Source organism: Pan troglodytes, chromosome X (genome assembly GCF_028858775.2).
Source record: "Pan troglodytes isolate AG18354 chromosome X, NHGRI_mPanTro3-v2.0_pri, whole genome shotgun sequence".
In the NCBI taxonomy this organism is placed as follows: Eukaryota; Metazoa; Chordata; class Mammalia; order Primates; family Hominidae; genus Pan; species Pan troglodytes.
In genome coordinates this window covers 78012660-78029056 of record NC_072421.2, presented here as the reverse complement: position 1 = coordinate 78029056, position 16397 = coordinate 78012660, and the positions used below count along the sequence as shown (strand labels likewise).

The window sequence follows — 16397 nt, the reverse complement described above, 5'->3', positions numbered from 1 at the left end:
CTGGTACCAAAACAGAGATATAGCCTAATGGAACAGAACCAAGGCCTCAGAAATAACACCAGACATCTACAACCATCTGATCTTTGACAAACCTGACCAAAATAAGAAATGGGGAAAGGATGCCCTGTTTAATAATGGTCCTGACAAAAATAAGAAATGGGGAAAGGATGTCCTATTTAAAAAAATGGAAAACTGACTAGCCATATGTAGAAAGCTGAAACTGTATCCCTTCCTTACCCCTTATACAAAAATTAATTTAAGATGGATTAAAGACTTCAATCTTAGACCTAAAACCATAAAAACCCTAGAAGAAAACCTAGGCAATACCATTCAGGACACAGGCATGGGTAAGGACTTCATGTCTAAAATACCAAAAGCAATGGCAACAAAAGCCAAAATTGACAGATTGGATCTAATTAAACTAAAGAGTTTCTGTACAACAAAAGAAACTGCCATCAGAGTGAAGAGGCAACCTACAAAATGGGAGAACATTTTGGCAATCTACCCATCTGACAAAAGGCCAACATCCATAATCTACAAAGAACTTAAACTAATTTACAAGACAAAATCAAACAACCCCATCAAAAAGTGGGCAAAGGATATGAACAGACACTTCTCAAAAGAAGATATTTACGCAGCCAAAGGACACATGAAAAAATGGTCATCATCACTGGTCATCAGAGACATGTAAATCAAAACCACAATGAGATACCATCTCACACCAGTTAGAATGGCAATCATTAAAAAGTCAGGAAACCACAGGTGCTGCTGAGGATGTGGAGAAATAGGAACGCTTTTACACTGTTGGTGGGAGTGTAAACTAGTTCAACCATTGTGGAAGACAGTGTGGCAATTCCTCAAGGATCTAGAATTAGAAATATCATTTGACCCAGGGACCCCATTACTGGGTATATACCCAAAGGATTATAAATCGTGCTACTATAAAGACACATGCACACGTATGTTTATTGTGGCACTATTCACAATAGCAAAGACATGGAACCAACCCAAATGTCCATCAATGATAGACTGGATTAAGAAAATGTGGCACATATACACCATGGAATACTATGCAGCCATAAAAAAGGATGAGTTCATGTCCTTTGTAGGGACATGGATGAAGCTGGAAACCATCATTCTGAGGAAACTATTGCAAGGACAGAAAACCAAACACCACATGTTCTCACTCATAGGTGGGAACTGAACAATGAGTACACTTGGACACAGGGCGGGGAACATCACACACTGGGGCCTGTCGTGGAGTGGGTATATGGGGGAGGGATAGTATTAGGAGAAATACCTAACGTAAATGACGAGTTAATGGGTGCAGCAAACCAACATGGCACATGTATACCTATGTAACAAACCTGCACGTTGTGCACATGTACCCTAGAACTTAAAGTATAATTTTCAAAAAGTACTGTTTTGCATAATGATTAATGATTATCACTAATCTAGCAACATTATAATCAATTAATATAAAAGTTAAGTTTGGGTAAGTATATGAATTAAAATCATTGCCAATTATTTGATAGGAAGTTGTAATAATCCTACCCTTTAAGATTAATATCTGCAAGGATGACTTTCACTGGGAGTGCCTGTTGGCAATAAAGACTAAACATGAAAAAAATAAAAATTGGGGAAATAATCAAAGTGACCCCAGCAGCCCCTATAATAGTCATTATCCCTACTGATAGTGTCCTCTCCCTGACTCAGGTGCTCACTATATTCTTAACATGTCTTGAATTTCCTATTGTAATTAACTATGTATCATGATCTAGGAAGTAAACTGTTAAATATTTATTATGAGCGCTAAAATGGAAGTGAAAATATATAAATAATTCAAAACAATGGATAATACCCCAAAGTGCTATGTTTGACCTTAAAATATACTACAGATCTCTGACAGAAAATTCACTTTTCTATGGGACTTTCTGATTAGAGAATATAAGATTAAATTTTATTCCTTGAATATACATACATCGGCTACTCAGCAAGAGAAACCTACATGGGGAGAGCTAAAATCCAGCAGGGATTTTATGTACAAAATAATCAGCACATGAACAATAGAGATCCAATAACATGATAATATTAGCCAATTTAAAAATAGTTTTTTTAAAACACATATGCTTATTGCACATTCTGTTAAATTTAAAAAGAATGTTTGACCAAAGATGGCCTAGACACGAGAAATTAGGAGAGGATGTTAATATTTACTACAATACATAAAGGAAAGTAACATGCTAAAGAAAAAGATGAATTTCAGCCATCAGTGTTTAAATAAAAGACATAATTATCTGACTATAGCCATCTAGCAGATATATTTTTTATGTATATACTATTAACGAATTATGATAGAAAACAGAAATACTGTAAAGTACAGAAACTTTTCAGTACTTTATTGATTTTATAAATGAAGATTAACAAAAAAAGATTTAAAATTCAGTATTTACTTCTTGTTCTTTAAACAGAGGAAAATTAAAATCAAATGGAATAAACAATTGGGCCATAAACGTTAATTACTACAAGTAGTGAAATATACCAAACTGTCTTAGAGAGCTATCATATACTCCTCAAAGAAAAAAAAAACACTGAAACTTCTTATCCAGCCCAACAGTGTGAACATTTCAGAAAACTGTTGTTATCCAATTTACTATCTAGACACATAAAAACATATTTCAATCAAATAAAAATGAAACAGCATATGGCAAATAGTACTTATTGCCTTACTTATTACAAGCAGGTATTCCATTTCACCAGAATCATCAATAAATACAAAGCTACAATCTTAAGAGAATAAAAATACCAACAGCACTCTACAAAGAGGGCTATGTTTATCAGAACTCTGTAGGCTAGATACTTGAGTTTTCACATTATTTGTCATTAAAGGTTTCCGCTTTTTGTTAAGAAATACTATGAAATAATTATCACATAAGCTTTCACTAAAAATTAACATGAGTTGTATCAACATCATAGAAACAGTGTTTTCCATGGAGAAGTTTCTTGTCCAGAAATGAGTACACAAAGGAGGTAGAAAATAAAGAGAAAAAAAGCAAATGGATGAAAAGGTCACCTGAATTAAACTGACTGAAAATATACATGGACAAATTGTAGAAAATACAATTAGAAACCTGTAAACAATGAGGACTTTTTCAGTGCAGCAAAACTTATAAAGTTATCATGTCTGCAATATTGCAAACCACACGCTTATTGAGCACCTATTACAATAAGACACTTTAGGGACCACAAAAAAATAAGGCATTGTCCTTGCCTACTAAGAATTTACAAGCAAGCTAGGAAAATAAGATATATACACCCGGAAGGTCAACTAGCAACACAAGCAGTGCATACAATTAAATATACAATTAACTGCACAGAAAATGAGTATAACAGCTAAGAGAACAGAGAGAATGAGTATGATCAGAAAAGGTTTCTATGTATGAAATTTAAGTTTTGTTTTGAAAGATAGGTAGAATTCTGATAAATGGATAACAGAGATGAAGTGAATATTCCAGAAAAGAAAAAAATTTAAACTACAAGTGGAAACAGAATGCAAGACAATAGCAATGAAAGAACAGAAATGGAATACACAAAGCATGCATGTGGGAGGAAATGAAAAAATCAGACAGGTTTATATAGACAATAGAATAATTGTAGGACACCAAGTTGAAAATACAGGTTGATCATCCAAAATCCAAAAATCTGAAATCTGAAATGCTCCAGAATCCAAAACTTTCTGAGAGCTGACATGACACCCCCCAAAAATGGTCAATAGAGCATTTCTTATTTTCAGATTTAGGATGCTTAACCAGTAAAATGCAAATATTCCAAAGTCCAAAAAAATCTGTAATCTGAAACCCTTCTTGTCCTAAGTATTTTGGATAAGGAATACTCAACCTCTATATCTATATGTTAGGTTTCATCTTGTAGGTCACAGGGAGACCTAAAGTTTCTGAGTATGAAAGTGAACCATTAAAAATGATGCTTTTAACTGCAACAAAAGAAAAAATTGACAAATGAGATCTAATTAAACTTTTGCATGGCAAAACTATCAACACCTTTACTGATCATGAGAGAAATGTAAATCAAAACCACAATGAAATACCATCTCACAACAGTCAGAATGGATAAAAAGTAAAAAAAAAATCACCAAACAAGTGCTGGGAAAGGTTGTGGAGAAAAAGGAATGCTTATATACTGCTGGTGGGAGAGTAAATTAGTTCAACAATTGTTGAAAACAGTGTGGCAATTCCTCAAAAACCTAAGAACACAACTGCCACTTGAGCCAGCAACAGCAATCCCATTACTGGGTATATATCCAAAGGAATATAAATCTTCTATCATGCGCACGTGTGTTCATTGCAGCACTATTCACAATAGAAAATACATGGAATCAACCTAAATGCCTGCCCATCAATGGTAGACTGGATAAAGAAAATGTGGTGTATATACACCATGGAATACTACGCAGCCAAAAAAAGCACAAGATCATGTCCTTTGCAGGTACATGGTTGGAATTGGAGGTCATTAACCTTAGCAAACCAATGTGGGAACAGAAAACCAAATACCACATGTTCTCACTTATAAGTGGGAGCTAAATGATGAGAACAAATGGACACATAGGGGAAACAACACACAATGAGGCCTTTCAGAGGGTGGAGGGTGGAGGGTAGAAGGAGGGAGAGCAACAGGAAAATAATCAGTACTAGGCTTAATACCTGGGTGACAAAGTAGTCTATAAAACAAACCCAATGACATATGAGTTTACCTACATAACAAACCTGCACATGTACCCCTGAACTTAAAAGTTTAAAAAATGCTTTTGTGAAGATTAATCTAAAAAATATACATGAAATATATTAGATGGGTAACAGACAAAAGCCCAGGAGCATGATAACAGCAAAGAGAAAACAGAAAAATGGGGAGATGCCAAGCATTATAGCTTTAGAATCAATTGCACTTGGTGATGTGACTAAATATATATGGGAGATCAGGAGAGAAGGATTAACCAAGAGGAATAGATATATAGCTTTGGTCAAATTATTTAACCTTCCTGTGCCTCATTTTCCTTATCTATTATAAGAAGATTCTCCAGAGTTCACTCCAAATTCAAATCTAAGTCCAGCCTCATGACTAAAAGAACAATGGAAATGAGGCTAATTAATAACCCTACAATGGCCTCTAAATGGTCAACCAAAAGGAAGAGTCACATGTCTCTCACCTTAAATCACAAGTTAAAAACAATTAAGCTTAGTGAATAAGGCATTTCAAAAGCTACAACAGGTCGAAAATTGGAAGCAGATCATAATCCAAAAAGACACGATCCTGAATGCCAAGATCCCAAATACTGAAATTCTGAGAAATCAAAATCCCTAAACTATAAAGTCCAGAACATCACAATCCTGAATGATCAAAATCCTGGAAATGTAATTCTGAAAAAAATAATTTAAAAAATTATTTTTAAAAATGTATATTTACATTTTAAAAGGGGATCTTATTTGAGAAACATATACACATGACAGGATACTTCAGAGGCCACTTTACACAATGAAATAGGCAATAGCAACATACATATTTTTGCAATACTAGTGACAGTCGTGTAGGTATAACAGTTAAGAGCAGACAAATTGTATTCATTAAGATATAGGCAAAAAGGGAAATGTATAAATACATATCACTATGGTTGATTATTGTGTGCATCTAGCTTTGTAACTTTGGTAATATGAAATACAGTAACAAGCAACCTAATCCTTTTTTTTTTTTTTTTGAGATAGAGTCTTGCTCTGTTGCCCAGGCTAGAGTGCAGTGGTGAGATCTTGGCTCACTGCAACCTCCACCTCCCAGGTTCAAGCGATTCTCCTGCCTCAGCCTCCTGAGTAGCTGGGATTACAGGTGCGTGCCACCATGCTCGGATAGTTTTTGTATTTTTAGTAGAGACGGGGTTTCACCATGTTGGTTAGGCTGTTCTCGAACTCCTGACCTCAAGTGATCTGCACGCCTCAGCCTCCCAAAGTGCTGGGATTACAGGAATGAGCCATCGCACCCGGCTCAACCTAATACTTTTTATGAGATCAATCAAAATCCATGATGGTTCAACATTACATATGCAATCATCCCACGAGACGAGATCTCTAGAAATTTTATCTTTCACAAATACAGATATACAATAAAGACTTCTCTTCATTTATTGAAGAAGTTGCAATGTTTTTACATATACACACAATGCTTACACACAGCCAGTATCATGATAATGCGCTTTTGTGCAGTTAAATTTGCAAAAATAAATACACAAAATGAATTAAAATTCTCTAAAGTCTCTACCCAATTTATACCTATAGTATTGAAAATAATGTGAAGATGAAATACATAGTATAGCAAATTGCTTTACCAGGTTTCTAGGTATTCCTGAATCCAGTCAGGTCTACAAGTCCACCCCTTGTCAACTTGACACCCTTAAACCATCTCCTTAAACCATACTTAATTTACACATAAAGACAACTAAAAGGTTACAGTTCTGCCTAAAATAATGCAAGTATCTTCTGATTGGGATTTTTGGAATTTTAGATGTTAGAAATTGAAGACTTCAGTAATTTAAACTTCAGGGAATTTGCTCTTTCAGGATTTTGATCAACATTTGGTATCATGGCATTCAGGATTTAGTCTTTTGGGACTGTGATGATCCAAATCCTGTAAACTAAGCCTCTTGCCCCAAATAGCCAATTTGTGAATGCAAATACAAAGCTATTAAAGGACATTAAAAGTGATACTCCAGTGAACACACCAGTGATAAGAAATGTGAATGCAATGATAAGAAAGCGTTAAGAGCCTTATTGTTGATATGGAGAAAGTTTTAGTGGTCTGGATAGAAGTTCAAAGAAGCCACAACATTCCCTTGAATGAAAGCCTAATCTAAAGCAAGGCCCCAGCTCTTTTCAATTCAATGAAGGCTGAGAGCAGTGAGGATGCTACAGAAGAAATGTCTGAAGCTAGCAGAGGTTGGTTCATGAGGTTTAAGGAAAGAAGCTATCTCCAAAACACAAACATGCAAAGTGAAGCAAGTGCTGAAGGAGAAGCTGTGGGAAGATCTAAGATAATTGATGAAGGAGGCTACACTAAACAAAATATTTTCAGTGTAGATGAAAAAGCCTTCTATTGGAAGAAGATCTAATCTATGAGTTGCATAGCTGTAGAAGAGAAGTCAGTGCCTAGCTTCAAAGCTTCAAAGGACAGGCTGACTCTCCATTGTTAGGGGATAATGCAGCTGGTGACTTTAAGTTGAGGCCAATGCTCTTTTACCATCCTGAAAATCCTAGAATCCTTACTAATTATGATAAATGTACTCTTTCTATGCCCTATAAATAGAAAAACAAAGCCTGGATGATAGCCTGTATGTCTATAGTATGGTTTAGAGGATATTTGAAGCCCACTGTTAAGACCTCCTGCTCAGAAAAAAAAGATTTCTCTCAAAATAGTACTTCCAAGTTCCCAGGTAATGCTGACACTGCCAGTCTAGGGATCATACTTTGAGAAAGTCTCTCTTAGGAGGTAAGAAGCAGCTCAACAAAATGGAATCATTATACACTTCCATTTGGAATGGTTCTCATGATATTCCCAAATACTCAAGAAAGTATTCTCCTTATCACTGCTGAATAACTAAGTTTTGTGAAATTTTACATGAGCAAGTGAAATCAAAGAATTATATAGTTTCATATAGAGTTATAGTTGTTTCCTCCTCTGGTTTCCTTAGCACATTGACATATACATATTTTTTCATATTGTTAAAAACCTCATATTGTATTGTCATATCATTTGTTTACAAGTTTGTCTCCTTCATTAGACCCTCAAGTCCTAGAAGTAACAACGTATCTTATTTATCTTTTATTGCCAATGTCTATCAATTCTGTAAGTATACTAAAAAAAAACCAATGAGATAGCACATTTGCTTAAAGTAGGAATTAAAAAATAAATATAAACAAAGATTTATGCACAGATATTTACTGAAACTTAAGCCTCTAGTAAAAGTCAGACACATTTTAGATAACAGATTATTAAGCAGCCATTTAAAGTCATGTTAAAATATTACTTAATAGTATTGAAAAACATTCAAGATGTTAAAACTGTATGCAAAATTGCATATAATATGATCCAAATTGTGAAACATATGCTATACATATACACATGAGTAGAAAACTATTGGGAAAAATATAAATTGTATATCTCGTGGTGATTTTTAAAGACTTTTTCTGTATTTTCAACAATTAACATGTATTTTATAATCAGAAAAGTACTTTAAGTCAAAAAAGTATATAATAATTTCATGATCCACTCAAGGTTTAATTGTAGCGTATCACATCAGAGTTGAATGCAAACAATTTGGCTGTTTTTTTATTTGCCTCCTATAATTAATAAAGGTTTGTGGGCCAGGCACGGTGGTTCACATCAGTAATCCCATCACTTTGGAGGTCAAGACAGGAAGAATACTTGAGGCCAGGAGTTCGAGACCAGCATGGGTTACACAGTGAGACTCTATCTCTACCAAAAACAAATTTTAAAAAATTAAAAAAAAAAAACATAGTTGGGTGTGGTGGCACGTACTTGTTACCCCAGCTACTCAGGAGGCTGAGGTGGAAGGATCCCTTGAGCCCAGGAGTTTGAGGCTATAGTGAGCTATGGTCTGATCTTGTCACTGCACTCCAGTCTGAGAGACAGCAAGAGTGTCTCTCTAAAAAATAAAAATAAAAATAAATAAATGCTTATGAAGAAACTACCGTCATCCCTTGGTATCTTTTGGGGACTGATTCAAGGACACTGCCCCCTGAACACCTACAGATATCAAAATCCATAATACTCATGTCCTACAGGCAGCCCTGCCAAACCTGCATATAAGACAAATGGGACCTATGTATCTATGGTTTCACATCTCACTAATACTGTATTTTCCATCCGTATTTAGCTGTAGATGGGGAACCTGTAAGTATGGAGGATTAACTACATTTATTTTTTAAAAAATATAGAAGTGAACAAGTGCAACGCAAACCATGTTGTTAAAGGGTCAACTGTACTCTAGGTAACAATAATATTAGCTGTTGGGGATAAACAGTATTTTGACCTGTTTTCTTTGGAACATACCAATTGACATACAAAGTTTCCTTCTAAATGCTAGCTAACTCATTTCAAATGTTAGGGATCTGGCATTTTTTCTGTCTTCATCTTTCACTGTTGTATTTTTCAAAATTCCCTTTATTTTACACATTCAGAACGGAATGTTTCTTCAGGACAAAGATAAAAATCTAAGTACAATCTAAATACGATTCTCCTTACATTTGGATTTTTATTTTGAATTCCTATTTGAGAACATTTGCATGTGCTATGAAACATCTCTTTCCTTTAAGTCATGATATAGAATAAATAATATTCATGTCCATGAAAAACTTCAAGTTTCTTGATTAAAATGTGTCTAACACAAGTGAAATACCATGCAAAGAAAATAGACACTAATTGAATAATCCAAGCCCTCAAGTCACTTGTACCTGATATCACTGGATAACTGCAGCAAAAATAACCACAATGTGTATACACAAGGGCAAGTCCAGAAATATGTTGTATCTCTGGGTTTTCTTGACAGTATCTAGGGAAAGATCTGGCAAAAAAATAAGAGCTGAAGAAATACTTATTGAAATAACATAGACATAATATTGAACTTTTGCCATTCACAAGTGATAGTAACTGGTGTTTTAAAGAAAAAAAAGGTTGATATAAGCAGCAAGTTCCTGATTTCCATGGTCCCCAAGCTTTCTGAGTATGAGGAGCTATTTTAAACACCAAAAAGATTCACACAACCCCACCTGACAGTTGTCATCTTCAGTGTCACTGACTGAATAACTATATAACAATAACACTAATTCAGTAACAGCTCTAAGTAATTCTGTTTTAAAAATATGTACATTTGTATAAGGCATTTTATTCAAGCTACAGTCAATTCTTGTTGCCAATAAAAACATATCAACCTCTTGCAATGACTCAGATCAGTTGGTGGAAGATAATCATTGCTCAAATGTGTACAGCTTTGGCAAAGATATACATAAAATTTAAATCAATTGACTGCAATAAATAATTCTCAAATACCTACGAGGCACCGGGCACTATGACAGACAAACAAGATAAAAGATGAATAGAATCTCTGCCTTCAAAAAGTTCAATAGAGTTGGAAACAATAACCCAAAAAGTATAAATACAACCTGCCAGTAAAAAGAATAATATACAAGAAGGCAGTGCGGAGTGGCCAATAAAAGGTTCCTACGATTGACATCTGAGCCATCTTAAATGAATAGGAATTACTGGGGTTTGAGAAAAGATGGAACTCCAGGCTGAGTGAAAGTCAAGGAGGCCCTCACTGTTCTAGGAAATATAATTCCAGAGTTTGCTGACTCAAACCAGGGAATATGTACAGAGAATGGATCCTGCAGATAAACTTTTCTTCAACTAGTTTCAGAATTATTTCTTCTGGGTAATTTTAAAATTATTTTTATTTTATGGGTACATAGTGTATATATTTATAGAATACATGAAATATTTTGGTACAGGAATGCAACACATAATAATCACATGATAAATGGGATATCTATCTTGTTAAACATTTATCCCTTGTGTTACAAACAATCCAATTATACTCTTTTAGTTATTTTTAAATGTACAATTATTATTGACTGTAATCACCCTGTTGTGCTAGCAAATATTAGAGTTTACTCATTTTTTCTAACTACTTTTTTACCTATTAACCATCACTACTTCCCCCTCTCCAACTCCCACTACCCTTCCTTGTCTCTGATAAACACTTTCTGCTCTTTATCTCCATGAGTTCAACTGTTTCATGTTTTAGTTCCCACAAATGAGTGAGAACATGTGAAGTTTATCTTTCTGTATCTGGCTTATTTTACTTAATGTAATGACCTCCATTTACATTCATGTTGTTTCAATGACAGGATCTCATTCTTTTTTTGTCTGAATAGTACTATATTGTGTATATGTATCACATATTCTGTATCCATTTGTCTGTTCGTGGACACTTAGGTTGCTTCCAAATTTTGGCTATTGTGAACAGTGCTACAACAAACATGGGAGTATAGATATCCCTTCTGTATACTGATTTCCGTTCTTATTGGCATATACCAAGCAGTGAGATTGCTGGATTGTATGGTAGCTCTATTTTTAGTTTCTTGAAGAACCTCCAAACCATTTCCATAGTGGTTTTACTAATTCACATCCCCACCACAGTGTACGAATGTTCCCTTTTCTCTACACCATCATCAAGCATTTGTTGTTACTGTCTTTTGGATAACGGCCATTTTAACTGGGGTGAGATGATTATCTCACTGTAGTTTTGATTTGTGTTTCTCTGATGATTGCTCAAAATCAGAATTCTAATTGTAATTGAACTGTTAAGACAAATTTTAAAACTCATAGTAAAGGGGATCATGTCACATTATGATTAGTAAGACATGAAGTGTTATTGGATTGGGGTCTTTTCCCATTAACTCTCTGGGTTTAAAAGTGTGATAGATTTTAGGTTCTGGAATTACTAGACTGATAGAGAATCAAATTCCAGCTCTGCCATTTCATATCTATAAAATCATTGGTAAATTACTTACATTCTGAAAGTCCTACATCTTTCATGTATAAAATGCATATATTTTCTATCTCACATGGTTGTTATGAAAATTAAGATGAGATAACATATTATGTAAGTGTACCCAGCATGGTACCTTGAACATTATAGATTCCTCAATAAAGATTAAAAGCAGAATTGTATAGTAGAAAATATGATAGTCTTGGAGTCCTAACATAACTGCTCTTTAATCTGAATATCTGTAATTCATAAACTGTTATCATGAATAAATTATTTAATCTTTGTTACTTTAGTTTTCTCATCTATTAAATGTGGAAAACAATAATATACTTCATATGGCTATTTGATGATTAAGTGGGAAAATGTGTAGTGAGTATTTAATAAAGCATTCATTCTCTTATCCCTTTTCTAAAAATCAAGCAGAATACAATATATGACTTTTTCTTTTAAAAACTGCTTATTTGTTATGCTATTTCAAAAACATTTAGCACTTGTGCATTCTGTGAGAAAAGGGAAAATTGCAAAAAGTTCTTTAATAAGTAAAATGATAAGCAACAGGCAAAAACTTGTTTTTACTTGTTTGGGAAAGTATTACTACTTTAAGTGCATGGCAATAAAAAGGCAAAATTCTAAAGGTAGTTTATAGAGTAAATGATATTAAGATCTACATTAAACCCAAAGTACTAGGTAAATAAGACATTTTACTATTTTCTCAATAAGAATGCTTACTTCATTAAATAATTTGTATAATTAAGGCTTCATAATACATTTGTGGAATAAGTCCATATGGAACACACACACACACACACACACACACTCCCTGTCTTCTCTCTTTCTCTCTCTCAAACTCACCACTAGAGAGATCTATTTAATATTATAAATAATGACACTGTCAATACTGTCAACTTTTCTTAACATACCATGAAATACTAATGAACAGTACAAGTGAGACCTTTGAATTAATCAGTTAGTTAAAAGTCTCCTGGGAGAGAGTTCACATTTGCTATGACACAATAAAATATGGTGACAAGAACAACTACTATTACTATTACAATTATTCTATTACTGCTCCTTTTAATAAAATAATGACTCCTACCTTTCATTGAACATTGTCTGTCTTGTAGTTTGCTAAATACTTTAAGTATATTATCTCATTTAATCTCTTTTAAGTCATTTTTTTTTTTGAGGCAGAGTCTTGCTCTATCCCCCAGGCTGGAGTGCAGTGGTACAATCTCGGCTCACTGCAACCTCTGCTTCCCGGGTTCAAGTAATTCTCCTGCCTCAGTCTCCCGAGTAGCTGGGACTGCAGGTGGCTGCCACCGCGCCTGGATAATTTTTGTATTTTTAGTAGAGACAGGGTTTCTCCATGTCGGCCAGGCTGGTCTCGAACTCCTGACCTCAAGTGATCCACCCGCCTCGGCCTCCTAAAGTGCTGGGATTACAGGCATAAGCCACCGAGCTTGGCCTAAAACTACTCTTTATGGACTCCTATATTTCTGGGAGCTTTAGTTTTAGATGGATCTAAATATACAAAAATTTCAGAAATTTTATATTTCACACATTTAAAAAGTAAACACCAAGCCATGAAAACATATGCAGTGGATGATTCTGATGTTTCTTACATAGAAAATAAGCAGAATACTTACTCTGTATCAGGCGACTTTCCATAAACAATAAGCTTCTTAACATTAGGAACACTACTAACTATATCATTAAAAATAAAAAAAGTACTTTGAAAACTTGGAAATATAATTCCTTACAATTTTTTCCTGATCTCACAAAATTTTAAGTATAAAGTATAATCTACAATGTCTTGGTAACACCAAAATTTGAATACCAGCATCTAAGTTCCATAACTCACAATTTCCCACGAAAATGGCCAATGGAATCTGTAAAGAAGAAAAAACAACCCTTGTCATTACTAGAGACTCTGGAGTGGTATCTCCATACCAGAAAGAAACTTTGAGAGATTTCTGTTCTACATAGGTGAAGCTAGGCTGAAGGAAGGCACCAAGGACTTACTTTATGCTCTCCATCCTGATAAAGAAAAGTGGCATCAACAAATGAGGGAGGACCTTGCTATGGATTTTTTATGCAGGATTTCCCATATTAAAAAAAAGAAAAAGAATCTCTCTTGGAGATAAAATATCACTATATATTTATATTTGCAAACAGAAGCTCTAGAATAATGTTTTTAAAGTAATAAAAGTAAAAAGTTACCTAATTGTGGGTAGGGTAGATCAGCCAGTGAGAAATACAAATAAAGAGGAAACTTCTAACTAATATATAGTAATATATTTTATATATCTACATATTATATATAGATATAAATATACATTTTAAGTCAAGACTTCGAAGTTACATATTCAAACAAAATATTAATAAAAACAAAGAAAAGTGACCCCTGATCTCTCCTCATCCTCTTCAAAGAGCCTTTTCACTCACTTTTAACCCTATGCAATCTTACCTTCCCTATCCTAACTGTACTAAAACTCTTAAGTTTATATATAGAGTACATATTGAGAAACCCAATGAGTAGTTTTCAGTATCATTTCATTTTAAATAGAGATAAATTAACAGATCTAGAAATGTTTTTGAGGTAGAGTCCATAGGAACTAATAATGGATCAAATGTGAAATGTGAGAAAGAGGAGTAAAGAATTAATCTCTGCCTTCTGGTTTGACAAAGTGGGCAAATACCAGTGTCATTTACTGCACGTGGAGTAAAGAGAGTAACAAAAAGTGTGTGTGTGTATGGGTGTATATGCACCTGTCCTGAATTAGGGGTAATCATTAGTTCATTTATAGACACGTTAAATTTGAGATGCCTGAGAGACATCAGCTTGTAAAGTAGGCAGTGGGGTTTTTGAGGCTAGAGTTCAGGGTTTTGGAGATCTAAATTTGGGAGTAATTTGTATATAGATGTTGCTAAAAGTTATGAAAATGGTCAAATGGCACAAGCTTTCAGCTATAAGATGAATAAGCTCTAGAGACCTAATAATGTACAGGATGGTGACTATAGTTAATAATATTGTATTGTTTACTTGAAATTTGCTAAGACAGTAGATCTCAAGTGTTCTCACCACACATGCACAAAGGTAATTATGTGAGGTAATGGATATGTTAATTAGCTTGATTGTGGTTAAACATTTCACAATGTCTACATGTATCAAAACATCACACCGCATATCTTAAATAAATACAATTTTTACTTGTCAAAAATATTACAGAAATGGAAGAACCAATCTAGGAAGAAAACATAGAGACAGAAGAGGAACCAGGACAAATGCTTTATGAACTACAACTTTGGAGAACAGATAGAGGAGAAGGCAGAAAAGGAGACTGAGAAGGCATGGGCAGAGTCAGGAGTAAAACAAGAACAGTATGTTATGGAAACTAAGACAGGAAATGGTTTCATAAAGAACAGTGTTTCAAACTTTACGGCACATTGCAATTAATGAACACTGGATGATATAGTTAATCAAATAAAATATTAAATAAAGCCATTAAATAGTTTTGTATAAAAGACATAAAAGTATGCACTTTTAAAGTCACTGTTGGTAGTAGGGTTTAGAACAAAATGTTAACTTTGTAAAGTTTATGGGACTAACAGTAAAATTTTAGCATTGGTCAAAATATCCTCTAACCTGGATATACTCATAAAATGACTTCTATGCCACATCTTGCATTAAGTAAGTTAATTTAACAGGAAAATTTGGTTTTTATATTCAATGTGTTCTAAGTTAATGCTATAAATTAGGAAATGCAGTAATTGGTTTATTATCAGTTCAATAATAATATATCAAAATGTCATGGTATTTTAAAATATTCAGTTAACAAGCTTGCCAATGACACAGAAAAGCAGTGTAATAGCTGGTTAAAATAAATGTTGAATAAGAATCTTAAAGACATTTTAAGTACTTTTTAACACTCCCCAAATTCCTCATTATAATTACATGGCTTTTATTAAACTAGTAACAGCTTAGAAAAAATAAAAATCTTACTGCATTAGTAGATTTTTTTGTATAGCAATATACAATGTTTTCCACATGTTAATTTATCTTAAACAGGTTTGAGATTTTTATTCAGTCTTGATTATCCTTTTATATTTACCTTAACCTAGAAACACCTTTTTTTCTGACAATGAAAATAATAGATGAAGATATTGACACTGATTAATTACATCTAAGAATTGTCTAAGGCATTTGGCTGATTTCTGGTTTTATTTCACAATCTTTAAAAAGAGCAGTGGCAAATTCTGGATTAAATGGAATAGAGTCCCATTAGAGGGAAGAGGCTCTGGGACCACAGTGAGCTGTATTATTATGCTAAGTCTTTAGGGTAGGAATTTTAGGAAAAATTGGATCAGTTGACAGGGAACTAATTAGGCGGGAAAAAAATGGACACAAAGGAGATATAGCAAGGAAAATAAAAAAGCAAAGGGCAAAACTCCAAAATGCTGGCAGCCAGCTACTATATAGGGAGTAGAAGAGAATTAAGTATTTACTTTAAAAATTGGGCTGAGATGAAATACCATAAAGTCATAAAAAATGAAAATCAGCCGGGCACGGTGGCTCATGCCTATAATCCCAGCACTTTGGGAGGCCGAGGCAGGCAGATCACGAGGTCAGGAGATTGAGGCCATCCTGGTTAACATGGTGAAACCCCGTCTCTATTAAACATACAAAAAATTAGCTGGGTGTGGTGGCACATGCCTGTAGTCCCAGCTACTCGGGAGGCTGAAGCAGGAGAATGGTGTGAACCCAGGAAGT

The 16397-nt window shown here is 34.2% G+C and overlaps 1 protein-coding gene across 1 annotated transcript in view; it reads right to left on the bottom strand.

Annotated features, from left to right (window-relative positions):
* TENT5D (terminal nucleotidyltransferase 5D) overlaps positions 1-16397 on the bottom strand; it is a 108987-nt gene that overhangs the window by 66118 nt on the left and 26472 nt on the right. The window contains exon 4 of the mRNA XM_054676395.2: positions 13488-13515. The gene's annotated coding sequence lies outside the window, so the exon portion shown is untranslated. The remainder of the gene's footprint in view (positions 1-13487; positions 13516-16397) is intronic.